Below are 13,559 nucleotides of genomic sequence, written 5' to 3'. Positions count from 1 at the left end.
ATGGTGGTCGGTGGGGCCTGGACTGCACCCTGCGCCCCTGGGGACCGCGAGGGAGGGAGACAATGAGATAAGGGGCCGCCTGGGGAGGGTGCGGTTAGACTTTCCCGACCCAGCACCGTGGTTGGTGGCCGGGGACCGCAGGGAGGAAAGGACTCTTCTCCCGACCAGCTGCAGAAACCAGCCACTGGATGTCGGGTTGCTTGGGTGTCGATGCCCCCATCTTTCATAGATGAGTTAAGTGCAGAGATTTTCAAAGGCGGGGCGCCTTCTCTGTCTTATTTCTAATTAAGCAGGCTAAGTAATTGCTTCATTGCTTCTTAACCCCATCTCCTCTTGCGGTGTGTATTATACATTCCCGCCGGAAATCCAAACTGCAATTCTTGGGGGGAGGGGTGGACAGAGGGAGGGGGCAGTGTGATAGTGTTAGTTAGGATGCCTTCGTGTTAAGACAGGTTGAAAGATGTGGTTTTCTTAAGGCAGTGACTTAGGGTGTCCCCACTGTGTGAGCTGGAAACCGCATAAACCTTATTGCTTATAAGCTCGAAGACATGGTTTAATATGAAATAAGAGCCTTGAGGGAGGGTGTAAATGTTACATGTGTCTTGCGTGTTTGCATTTCTTAAATTCTTTGGGAAGATCCGTTGGGGAAATCCGGGAGAATGGAAAAGTTCTTCACTCAGTCTTCCAATAAGGGATGATGTTGTCTGCAGTATTTCTCAGGGAAATGCGGAGAGCTGCTTCGTTAAGGAACAGTAAAGGTAACGGGTTTGGGATGAGGCGTGATCGGATTATTAAAGGGTCAGTCCATGGGGATATTAAATTCAGCAAACATTTATGGAATACCTACTCTCTGTCAGTTAGGCTGGGGGACACCAGGTGAACAAGCATGGGCTGGTGGAAAGAGCTCTTTGGAGTGGGGGAAACCGTACGCCCTGGAATTGGCTGGCAGTGTGATGTTGGATAAGCTATTGAACTCTGCAGTACGTTCCCTATCAGTAAAATAAGAATAACACCTGTTTACCTCCCCAGATGTATTTCATGCAGATTAAATGAGATAATGTATGCAAAATGCATAGCACTTTGCCTGGCACAGAGGTGTTTAACAGCACCTTAAATTCCTTTCATCCTCGGGATGGTTTTTTTTGGGGGTGCGGTGCGGGGGGTTAGTGAATGCAGGCAATTGTAATACAGTGCATTATATAATAAAACGTTGAGTTGTAGAATAGGAGAGCGAAGAAGAGAGATTAATTCTAAATTGAGGAGGAATGCATGGAAGCGTCGGCATTTAAGTGAAACCTTTAAGGATGAGTAGGATTTCAGCAGATTCAGATGGGAAGGAGGAGGACATTTCATGTGGTGGTGCTATCCTTTGAGAGCCGAATTGAGTGGGAGGACCTTTGGGGGAGGGGCAAAATAGAGACGCTCAATAGCTTTTAACTCTTGTTGAGTCTGACCTTCAAAGATTGTCTCGGTTATTTTGCTTTTTGTGTGGTGAATTTCCCGGAAACCAGATTCAGCCGTACTCAAGTAAGTATAGAAAGCTCAATTCATGATTTTTTGGATTAGACATTTTGTATAATTCAGATTTCTGTCTCTTCTGTTTGAATTTAATAAAGAATTATTTGTAGATGTTGCCTTGTGGTAAACATTAGCTTTATTTGGTAGAAGCAGCAGCTTATTTTTCAGACTCAGAGGTCTCACTAAGAGAGTATGTGACTGTATGAAAGGAGTGGAGTGGTGGGTACTATTGGGTTTGTTTTCACAATTATTTAACACCTTATTTTCCGAAGAGGTGTATTTAACCATTGTCTTTGAGGATGATTATGTCTTTTGGTTTTGCTGCCTTTTGGTTCTCACCCCATAAATACTTATTAGATTGGCATCGTAGATAACTGTCAGACTATTCACAGATTCTTGGATACACGTTATAGAATCTCATGGCTTTAGTTGCTTTGGTTTGGAAGTAATTGAATGTCAACATTAGTACTGTTAATCCCAAACACTTAATTTTAGGAGAATTAATATTAGTGAAACAAGATGTGACCTCAGGCAGATAACTTATCTTGGACTCTTAATTCCTTTACCTATAAAATGAGAAGTTTGGATTAGATCACTGCTTCTTAAACTGGTTCTCTGAACTTGAGAATTTCAGAGATTCTGCAGATGTTTGACTTAAATCTCAATAAAAATGTATTTTAAACTTGTAATAATAAAAAGTGACCACTGTATGACATACACTGTTTTAAACACTTTATATGTGTTAATTTATTTAATTCTCACATAACCCTATGAAATAGAATTTATTATTTGAGAAAACAGGCACAGACAATAAGTTGCCCAAAGACTGCAGAGCTATAGTGGCAGAGCTGGATTTGAAACCGGGCAGCCTAATTCTGAAGCTTGTATTCTTAACCGTGTTTTTACACTGCCACTAAAGCAACACACATATATACTCTTTAAAAAAAAATGTGGTAAAGTATATATAACGTACAATTTACCATTTTAACTATTTTTAAGTGTACTGTTCAGTGGCTTGAGTACATTGTTGTGCCACCATAACCACCATCTCCAGAACTTTTTTATCCCAAACTGAAATTCTTCCCATTAAACAGTAGTTCTGGAAGCTGCAGTGAGCTATGATCATGCACACTGTGTGACAGAGTGAGACCCTGTTCAAAAACAAAACAGTAACTATCCACTTCCCTCCCCCTACCCCCCTAGTAATAACTTTTCTACTTTTGACTCATACAATATTGATTCTTGTGTCTGGCTTATGTTACTTAGCATACTGTCTTCAAGGTCATCCATGTAGGATGTATCAGAATTCCATTTTTCAGACTGATCAATATTCCATTGTATGTATATACCACATTTATGGATATTTGGGTTGTTTCCACCTTTGGTGTACTGTGAATAATGCTGCCTTGAGTATTGGTGTACAACTGTTTGAATCCCTGCTTTCCGTTCTTTTTTCAGTATTTCTATATACCCAGAAATGGGATTGCTAGACTGTTTGCTAATTCTATATTTATTTTTGAGGAACTGCCATATTGCATTCCACAGCAGCTGCACCATTTTACATTCCCGCTAGCAATGCACAAAGGTTCCAGTTTCTCCGTATCTTGCCAACACATCTTTTCTAGTGTTTTTTCTTTTTATGTTTTTGATAATAGCTATTCTAATGGGCGTGGGGTGGTATTTCATTGTGGTTTTGATTTGAATTTTCCTAATGATTAGTGATGTTGAGCATCTTTTCATGTGCTTGTTGTCCATTTGTATATCTGAGGAGAAATGTCTATCCAAGTCCTTGACTCATTTTTAAAGTAGGTTGTTTTTGGTGAGTTGTAGGAGTTCTTTATATACTCTGGATATTAACCCCTTATCAAATACATGATTTGCAAATATTTTCTCCCATTTTATGGGTTGTCTTTTCACTGTCTTGATAGTATCCTTTACTATCAAGTAAAAAAAAAATTTTTTTTTTTTTATACTCTAAGTTCTGATGTACATGTGCACAACTTGCAGGTTTGTTATATGCGTGTGCCATGTTGGTTTGCTGCACCCATAAACTCATCATTTACATTAGGTATTTCTCCTAATGCTATCCCTCCCCCAGCCCCCCACTCCCCAAACACAAAAGTTTTAAATTTTGAGGAAGTCCAAATTATTTTTTCTTCTGTCTGTGCTTTTGGTGTCATGTTCAAGAAATTGTAGCCAAATCCAATGTCATGAAGGTTTTCCCTTTTCTTTTACAAGTTTTATAGTTTCAGCTCTTATGTTTAGGTCTTTGATCCTTTTGGGGTTAATTTTTGCAAATGTGTTAGGTAAGGGTCCAACTTCATTCTTTTGCATATCCAGTTTTCCCAGCACCACTTGTTGAAAGGACTGTCCTTTCCCCATTGAATGGTTCCGGCACTCATACTCATTCATATATACACGTGTGTATATTTATATGTATGCATATGTGTATATAATTTTTTTTTTTTTTTTTGAGATGGAGTCTTGCTCTATCACCCAGGCTGGAGTGCAATGGCACAGTCTCAGCTCACTGCAGCCTCTGCCTCCCAGGCTCAAGTGATTCTCCTGCCTCAGCCTCCCGAGTAGCTGGGATTACAGGCACACGCCACTGTGTCCAGCTCATTTTTGTATTTTTAGTAGAGACAGGGTTTCACCATGTTGCCCAGGCTGATCTTGAACTCCTGACCTCAGGTGATCTACCTACCTCAGCTTCCCAAACTGCTGGGATTACATGCGTGAGCCACTACGCCCAGCCTAAATTTTTTTTAACACATTGAAGACCATAGTGCTACATGGTTATACGTGGTTAATTTTGGGGGTGCGATGGGGCAGACATTCCTAAGAATAAAACTTTTCCTTTTATTGTTTAAAACATTTGAATCAGTGTGTTTGAAGAGTATCCTGAAGACTGCAGATGTGACCGTTAAGAGCTGCAACTGCTTACCTGGGTGAAATCAAAACAAAGCATACAAAAATAATTGGATTGTTTAACCTTAATTTATCTCTTTATTTGAGTTTACAATAAATTAACATAATGTATTTGAACATAAAATAGCAATGCTTTTGCCAGCTTTATATATTTGGGAGGCTGTGTAAAATTTCATCTGAAAGAGTTTTGTTGTGAAATAGTTTTTAAAACCCCAGATTATATGATCTCTAAAGCTTTTTCATATGCTCTTCTTGCTATTATTTTAAGGTACTTTTCACGTTTTAAGGCAGGTGTCTTAAAATGTATCACTTATGACTTATATAAATTGGCTTTTTAAAAAGTATATATGTATTTGCTCTTAATAAAATGCATACTGTTTTTCTGCTCTAAGCAGAGCTAGGCATAATAGAGAAATCTAAGATAGGTATTCTGTTCTCCACAATAGAGAGGATGCCAGTGCCAGTTTAAGTATAAAATACAAGGAATCGGTAGAAGATGACACTGAAGAAGCAGGGACCACAAAGAAACAGAAGGGTCTATGAGTTGAAAATGGGTGAACAGATAAGGTTGAGAAAAGGAGGAACAAGTCATCCCTTTAGATGGGAAGAAAAGCAAGATCGGGAAGCCAAGGACTTATCATTATGTTAGACTATTAAAATTTAAGCCCTGTGTGGTGAAGAAGGGTGATAGCTAGCAAAAATTGGAGTGTAAACATATTCAGTAGGCCCAGTATTATTGTAGAATCATAAGTCAATTTTGCAGTGATATTTAAAACTTTGGCCAGGCGCAGTGGCTCATGCCTGTAATCGCAGCACTTTGGGAGGCCGAGGTGGGCAGATTGCCCGAGGTCGGGAGTTCAAGACCAGCCTGACCAACATAGAGTAACCCCATCTCTACTAAAAATACAAGAAATTAAACGGATGTGGTAGCACATGCCTGTAATCCCAGCTACTCGGGAGGCTGAGGCAGGAGAATTGCTTGAACCTGGGAGGTGTAGGTTGCAGTGAGCTGAGATCGTGCCATTGTACTCCAACATAGGCAACAAGAGCAAAACTCTGTCTCAAAACAAAACAAAAAAATTTGGATGCTTTTTTGGAAATTACTTTTAGAAGGATCTTACTGAGTTTGATAAGTGAAGAAAAGTATTAGCTAAGTCAGTAGAGCAGGCCAGGTGAGGCTGAGGTAGGCTGATCGCTTGATCTCAGTTTGGGACCAGCCTGAACATGGCAAAACCCTGTCTCTACAAAATATACAAAAATTAGCCAGGCATGGTGGCGCGTGCCTGTAGTTCCAGTTAACTGGGGAGGCTGAGATTGGGAGGATCACCTGAGCCTGGCGGGTCAAGGCTACAGTGACAGAGTGAGACCCTGTCTCAAAAAAAAAAAAAAATCAATACAGCAAAACAACCAATAATATGACTTGAAAATATATTCTTTATATATCCCTTTCCCAAATACAATTTGTTCTAATTTTCCAATAATGTTTACTTTATAAAAAATAATTATTTCTTGACTCATTGGTTTATTTCATATTGTAACAAATGACATTGGAAACCAGTAAAGGAAGTCAGTGATCCTACTTATCTGTGAATAGTGTACTTAATAAACAATAATGGTTCAAAACATTTTTTACCCTAAGTTTTTACAATAAACATAATACAGTTTAAGGCAGCAGCAGTGAATATGATACATTATATTTGAAAAATCTTGGTTATAGTACTCGTTAACACAGAAATTTTCAAATCTGGCTCTTGAATCTGTTTATTATGTTACTGGTTTTTAATGCTTGTCTTTTTTTTTTATTTTTTTTATTTATTTATTTTTTTTGTGACGGAGTCTCGCTCTGTCGCCCAGACTGGAGTGCAGTGGCCAGATCTCAGCTCATTGCAAGCTCCGCCTCCCGGGTTTACGCTATTCTCCTGCCTCAGCCTCCCGAGTAGCTGGGACTACAGGCGCCAGCCACCTCGCCCGGCTAGTTTTTTGTATTTTTTAGTAGAGAAGGGGTTTCACTGTGTTAGCCAGGATGGTCTCGATCTCCTGACCTCGTGATCCACCCGTCTCGGCCTCCCAAAGTGCTGGGATTACAGGCTTGAGCCACCGCGCCCGGCCAATGCTTGTCTTAAGTGACAAGGCAGCTCGTGTAGGAACATATACCCACAAAGAAAAAGTGCCTCTTTGGCTATACTTTCTATTAGGAGATACCGTTTAATTTCTATCCATCAGTTATGCAGACTGGGCTAGTACAAAGTTTGCTCTCCCTATTTGTCAATCAGTTATTCTTGCAAATCAGTGTGAGGATTTGTATTTATAAATTTTTAATAAATGGATTCAAAATCCACCAAAACTGTGTTTGGAAGGCATTTAAAAAGTTAGAAATAGCTTCTCTGTTCTTAGAGTGTGCACATATGAGTATTTTAAGATGACACACATTGTTTTTTTTAGAATACAGCTATTTTCTTACTAAGTTTTAAAATGTCTCATTTACCTTTAAGATACAGATGCATTAACCATGTTTTTGTTTTTAAAAATTTTGTCTAGGTAGCATACTGCCATAGCACAGCCACTTACTACAGAAATTCAGCAAATTTAGAACTCTACTCTTTTTTATAAAACGTAAATGCTTACCTCATCTTTAAATTGCACAACTTTTTTAATGATTTGCCATGAGACAAACCTATTTAGTATAAAATACCATGGTCACTCCTTAACAGCATCAGTAACAACATCCTTTAACACTTAGCTCTTTTCTTGCTTCAGTTTCTCTTTTGTTCTGCTTTGCTTTTGGAGTTAAACCTTACCCTCTCCTCCAACTTTGTTTCATTGAGGTCAAAGCAGCTGCTTCATGAAGGATTATATAATACAGTTTTCTATAAATTTTTTTTTGAGACGGAATTTCACTCTTTTGCCCAGGCTGGAGTGCAGTGGTGCAATCTCAGCTCACCACAACCTTCGCCTCATGGGTTCAAGCGATTCTCCTGCCTCAGGCTCCCGAGTAGCTGGGATTACAGGCATGCGCCAACACGCCTGGCTGATTTTTTTGTATTTTTAGTAGAGATGGGTTTACTCTATGTTGGTCAGGCTGGTCTCGAACTCCTGACCTCAGGTGATCCGCCCACCTCAGCCTCCCAAAGTGCTGGGATTATAGGCATGAGCCACCACGGCCAGCCCATAAAACGTTTTTATTGAGGAAATCATTTACTGTTGAGAATATGTCTTCTCTGGAATACCAGTCTCTTGTAGAAGCTTATAAAAGGGTAGATCCTTTATTATTGAAAAAGAATCAATATATTAAAGATAGTAACTACTATCACTCTAGCCTCACAATACCTAGAATTATTTAGTACCAGAATACTTACGTTACTTTATATGACATTTGATTGACAGGTGGCCACAGTGAAGACGCCAGTATCTGTATGTTAGGGATAAATACGTATTACACATAAAATACATGTGTGTATTAAGATAAGGATTAAATAAAAATAGAACTTCTAATAAGATGTTCTTATACCCCAGTGAATCACTCTTACATCCTAGGGTATAATTACCTCCATTTTGGAAACCACTATACAGTCTTATGAAATGTTAGGCCAGGCATTGTGGCTCACACCTGTAAACCCAGCACTTTGGGATCCCGAGGTGGGCGGATCACCTGAGGTCAGGAGTTCTAGACCAGCCTGACCAATGTGGCAAAACCCTGTCTGTACTAAAAACACAAAAATTAGCTGGGCATGGTGGCAGGCACCTGTAATCCCAGCTACTTGGGAGGCTGGGCAGGAGAGTTGCTTAAACCTGGCAGGGAGAGGCTGCAGGAGCTGAGATCACACCATTGCACTCCAGCCTGGGTGGCAGAGCGAGACTCTTGTCTCCAAAAAAAAGAAAAAAAGAAACACTGTTAATAATGAGCCTTTCATATTAAATTCCACTTCATAGTGTATAGTATTCTTTTTTTTGTTTTTTTTTTTTTGAGACGGAGTTTTGCTCCTGTCTCACTGCACTCGGCTCACTGCAACCTCTACCTTCCAGGTTCAAGCGATTCTCCTGCCTCAGCCTCCCAAGTAGCTGGGATTACCGGTGCCCACCACCACACCTGGCTAATTTTTGTATTTTTAGTAGAAATGGGGTTTTACCACGTTGGCCAGGCTGGGCTTGAACTCCTGACCTCAGGTGATCTGCCTGCCTTGGCCTCCCTAAGTGCTGGGATTTCAGGCATGAGCCACCTTGCCTGGCCAGTGTACAGTATTTTTTTTTTTTTTTATTTTTTTGAGACGGAGTCTCGCTCTGTCGCCCAGCCCAGGCTGGAGTGCAGTGGCGCGATCTCGGCTCACTGCAAGCTCCGCCTCCCGGGTTCACGCCATTCTCCTGCCTCAGCCTCCCGAGTAGCTGGGACTACAGGCGCCCACAACCGCGCCCGGCTAATTTTTTGTATTTTTAGTAGAGACGGGGTTTCACCGTGGTCTCGATCTCCTGACCTTGTGATCCGCCCGCCTCGGCCTCCCAAAGTGCTGGGATTACAGGCGTGAGCCCCTGCGCCCGGCCTCAGTGTACAGTGTTCTTATACGAAGTCATCTTAAAGCACTTGGGACAAAACATTCTGGTTCTAATACTAATTGGAAAGTAATGTTCGTGGAAGAAAGTAGATAATTTCAGCAAAGTGAAATCATTCCATATTATATCAGAAATCATAATATCTATCACTTTGTACCCCATAAATGTATACACCTATAATTTATCAACATATACAGTAAGAAAACATTTTTTTTAAAAAAGTTAGCAAATTGAGTCTTTAATAAAATTTATTCTTCAACACAGTTGAAATTATAGGCTTATTTCAGAAGCCTAAATTTGAATTTTGCATTATGCTTTTAGGAATTATTCAAGGTGAATTTAAAAGTACCCTTAATTAAAAATAAAAAATTAAGTATTTAACTTAGTAATTGAGTAGTGTTTTATAGACTTATAATTTTTTCATGTCCGTAGTATTTTTTTTCTGAACACCTCTAGCAAGGTATACAACATTTTCCATCACCGTGCTCTTTTATCTTTTCCTTCTCTCTGTTTTCTTTGCCTATCCCCAAAGCAACTGCAGTCATAGTTGCTGCAGCACAGGTAAGTTTTGCCTGTTTTATAACTTTGTATTAATTAAATCATAACTATGTATGCTTTTGTCTCCAGCTTCTTGCACTCAGCATGTATTTTGCTTTTTTTTTCTCGGTTGCCCTGGGTAGAGCACAGTGGCCCAATCTCGGCTCACTGCAACCTCTGCCTGTCAGGTTCCAGCAATTCTCCCACCTCAGCCTCCTAAGTAGCTGGGATTACAGGTGTGTGTCACCACGCCCGGCTTATTTTTATTTTTTAATTTTTTGTATTTGTAGTAGAGATGAGATTTTACCATGTTGGCCAGGCTGTCGGCATGTTTTTAGATTCTTCCATATTGTTGCTTATATCAGTAGTTCCTTTTTAGTGGTAATATTCAATTGTATGAATATGTTAATATGGACAGGCGTGGTGGCTCACGCATGTAATCCCAGCACTTTAGGAGGCCAAGGGGATGGATTGCTTGAGGTCAGCAGTTCAAGACCAGCCTGACCAACATGGTGAAACCCTGTCTCTGCTAAAACTACAAAAATTACTCAGGTGCGGTGGTGGGCGCCTGTAATCCCAGCTACTCTGGAAACTGACACAGGAGAATTCCTTGAACCAGGAGGCGGAGGTTGCAGTGAGCTGAGATTGTGCACTGCACTCCAGCCTGGGCGACAGAGTGAGACTCCATCTCAAAAAAAAAAAAAAAGAATATGTTAATATACCAGATATCCATTTTCATGTTGTTGGGCAACTGGGCTGCTTCTAGTTTGGGACTATTCTGAAGAAAATGGCTATGAACATTTTTGCACAAGTCTTTTTATGAACAGATGTTTCATTTATCTTAGGTAAAGGACTGGGATTGCTAGGCCATTTAGATAGATGTTCCTCCTTTTAAAAACTTTGTATTGAAGAACAATATATAATCAGAAAATTGCATATATCAGAAGTGACTTCTAACTCTAATTCTGCTGTAAAGTGTTTTAGGTTGCTTGTTTCTTTAAAAAATTTTTTAATTGCTTTACTGAGGTATAATTTCTATATAATAAACTGCACATATTAAAGTGTACAATTTCGTAAGTTTTCATACACTCATGAAACCATCACTATAATCAAAACTGAACATTTCCATCATCTCCCAAAGTTTCCTCATATCTCGTTGTAATTTGTTCCCCTCTACCCCTGTCTTATGGCAATCTGTCACTATGGATTAGTTTGCATTTTCTAGAATTTTATGTGAAAGGAATCATACAGTGTCTTGTTCCCTTCCCCTCCTAACCCACCCAAGTCTGGCTTGTTTTCATGCAGAATAATAATTTTTAGATTCTTCCATCTTGTTGCTTTTTTTATTGCTGAAGTATTCCATTATGCACATATGCCACATTTTGTTTTTCCAGACGCCTTTGATAGACATTTAGGCTGTTTCCATTTGTGGACAGGTTTTCATTTCTTGAGGATAAATACCTATGAGGACATGTTGGGTTATAGGGTAGGTATATTTTTAACTTTAATTTTAAAAATGGTCAAATTTTTCCAAAGTTGTATCATTTTATATCCAACAGCATTATATGACACTTGTAATTGCTGTGTATCCTAAGACTTGGTATTGTCAGTCTTCCTCATTCTGGCCATTGTAATGGGAATGTAATGATACAATTGTAGCTTTAATTCGTCTTTCTCTGATTATTATCGATGTTGAGCAACTTAATGTTCTTAGTCATTTGGGAAGTGACAGCAAGTCTTTGCCCATTTAAAAAATAAGATTGTATATCTTTAAAATTTAGTTTAACAATTATTTATTCTAGATACAAGTTCTTTATTGGATATATTTGCAAATATTTTCTCTTAGTCTGTGGCTTAGCTTGTCTTTTTTTAAAATATTTGAGACGGAGTCTCGCTCTGTTGCCCATGCTGGAATGCAGTGGCGTGATCTCGGCTCACTGCAACTTCCGCCTCCTGGGTTCAAGTGATTCTCCTGCCCCAGCCTCCCGAGTAGCTGGGACTACAGGTGCATGCCACCACACCCAGCTAACTTTTTGTACTTTTAGTAGAGATGGGGTTTCACCATGTTAGCCAGGATGGTCTCGGTCTCCTGACCTCGTGATCCACCTGCCTCCGCCTCCCTAAGTGCTGGGATTACAGGCGTGAGCCACTGCTCCTGGCCGTCTATTTTTTTAATAGTGTTTTTCAAAAAGCAGAAGTTTTTATATTGGGCTTCAAAATTACCGAATTTTCCTTTTATGCTCAGTGTTGTCTCTGCCCTAATGAATTTTTGCCTACACCAAAGTTCAGAAAGTATATTCCCATATTTTCTCCTTGGAGTTTATAATTTTAGTTTTTACATTTCAGTCTATAATCCATTTTGAATTAATTTTTGTTTATGAGTGATATTGAGGCCTCTTCCCCATTTATATCTAGTTGTGCCAGTGTCATTTGTTAAAAAACACTTTGCTCATTGCCTGCTTCACTTGTGACATCCCTACTGAAAATTGTTTGACATTTTGTGTGTGGGTCTATTCCTGGACTTTCCATTCTGTTACATTGATGTGATTCTCTATCCTTTTTGCTAGTACTACATTGTCTTGATTATTTAGCTGGATAGTGAGTCTTGAAATCAGGTAAAATAAGTTCCTTCCCTACTCTTAAGGCTCTTTTCTTTTCTTTTTTGAGACAGAGTCTTGCTCTGTTGCCCAGGCTAGCGTGCCGTGGCACAATCTCGGCTCACTGCAACCTCTGCCTTCCAGGTTCAAGTGATTCTTCCGCCTCAGCCTCCCTAGTAGCTGGGATTACAGGTGCCCACCACCGTGCTCGGCTAATTTTTGTATTTTTAGTAGAGATGGGGTTTCATGATGTTGGCCAGGCTGGTCTTGAACTCCTGACCTCAGGTGATCTGCCCACCTCGGCCTTCCAAAATGCCTGGATTACAGGTGTGAGCCACTGCACCCAACCCTTTTCAAGGTTCTTTTGACTATGCTAGGTCATTTGCTTTTTTCCATATAAATTTTAGAATAATCTTGTCAGTTTCTGTAAAAAATGCCCACTGGGACATTGGTTGTAATTACACTGAATACCGAGTTCATTTTGGGGGAGAACAGGCATTAATATTGCATCTTCTAATCTATTAAGATGGCATATCTGTCCATTTAGGTCTTACACAGCAATGTTTATATTTTTCAGTTGCCTTACAATATATTACATAAACACTGCATGCTGTCCTATTTCATTTCCTACAGCCAAATTATTATTTACACATGGCTTTATTTTTATGATATAAATCGAGATTTGGTATGGAGATTTTTCTATATGATAACATTATTTAATACATAAAGGGGCCATCTACTCTGATGTGACAATGCTAGAAATACAGGAGACCAAAACAGATATCTTTTGTTATATAAAAGTAGAAGTTTAACGCTATATAGTTTATTGGCGCAATTCTTTTGGCTTGTATTGTTTTGGATATTAATATTTTAAAAGGCCAATCTTTAAAGATAGTCTGATACTTTTAGAATCGGAAGTAAAGTAGAATCTTGTCAGGTGAATTAGTGCATAAGTTTTTACCCAATGATGATTTTGAATTTGCATTTTATAGTTTCCTTTTTTCTTTCTTTCACTATTAATATTAATGGAAATATGCAACACAGAGAAATGTATAGAGAAGAAAATAAGACTTAATCCTACTATCCAGAAATGACTACAGTTAAAATTTTTGGTATATTTTCCTCATGTGTATGTATACATTTTATAGTTCATTGTTGCATGCACAATTTAGTTCTTTTATTTAAATGTGTATCATTAACTTAGAACATCTGCTTTATAATAATATAATGGGTGGGTGTTCTCTTTATGCTTCCATGTTGTTTAAAGTTACTGTACAATAAGCATATGTTACAGTTTATTTAGAATATTTTTTAAAAACAAAATTTGTTTTTAATTTTGAAACATTTTAAACCAAAGTATAAAACATGATAGACATCTACATATTCACCACCAGTAGTAGCCAGTTGTTACACTTTGCTCCAAATAATTTCCTT

General features: G+C 38.9%; 1 protein-coding gene across 5 annotated transcripts in view; it reads left to right on the top strand.

Moving 5' to 3' along the window:
• Positions 1–13,559, top strand: part of LOC105468063 (Ras association (RalGDS/AF-6) and pleckstrin homology domains 1) — a 101,538-nt gene that overhangs the window by 522 nt on the left and 87,457 nt on the right. Inside the window, exon 1 of one of the 5 annotated variants that reach the window (XM_011718017.3) lies at positions 11–758. The exons of 3 other annotated variants lie outside the window; for them this stretch is intronic. The gene's annotated coding sequence lies outside the window, so the exon portion shown is untranslated. One more of the 5 variants, XM_071073241.1, reaches the window with a different exon arrangement.

This window comes from Macaca nemestrina, chromosome 11 (assembly GCF_043159975.1).
Source record: "Macaca nemestrina isolate mMacNem1 chromosome 11, mMacNem.hap1, whole genome shotgun sequence".
Classification (NCBI taxonomy): Eukaryota; Metazoa; Chordata; class Mammalia; order Primates; family Cercopithecidae; genus Macaca; species Macaca nemestrina.
Note: the sequence above shows the minus strand (reverse complement) of the source record. Positions and strands in the feature narration are given on the sequence as shown.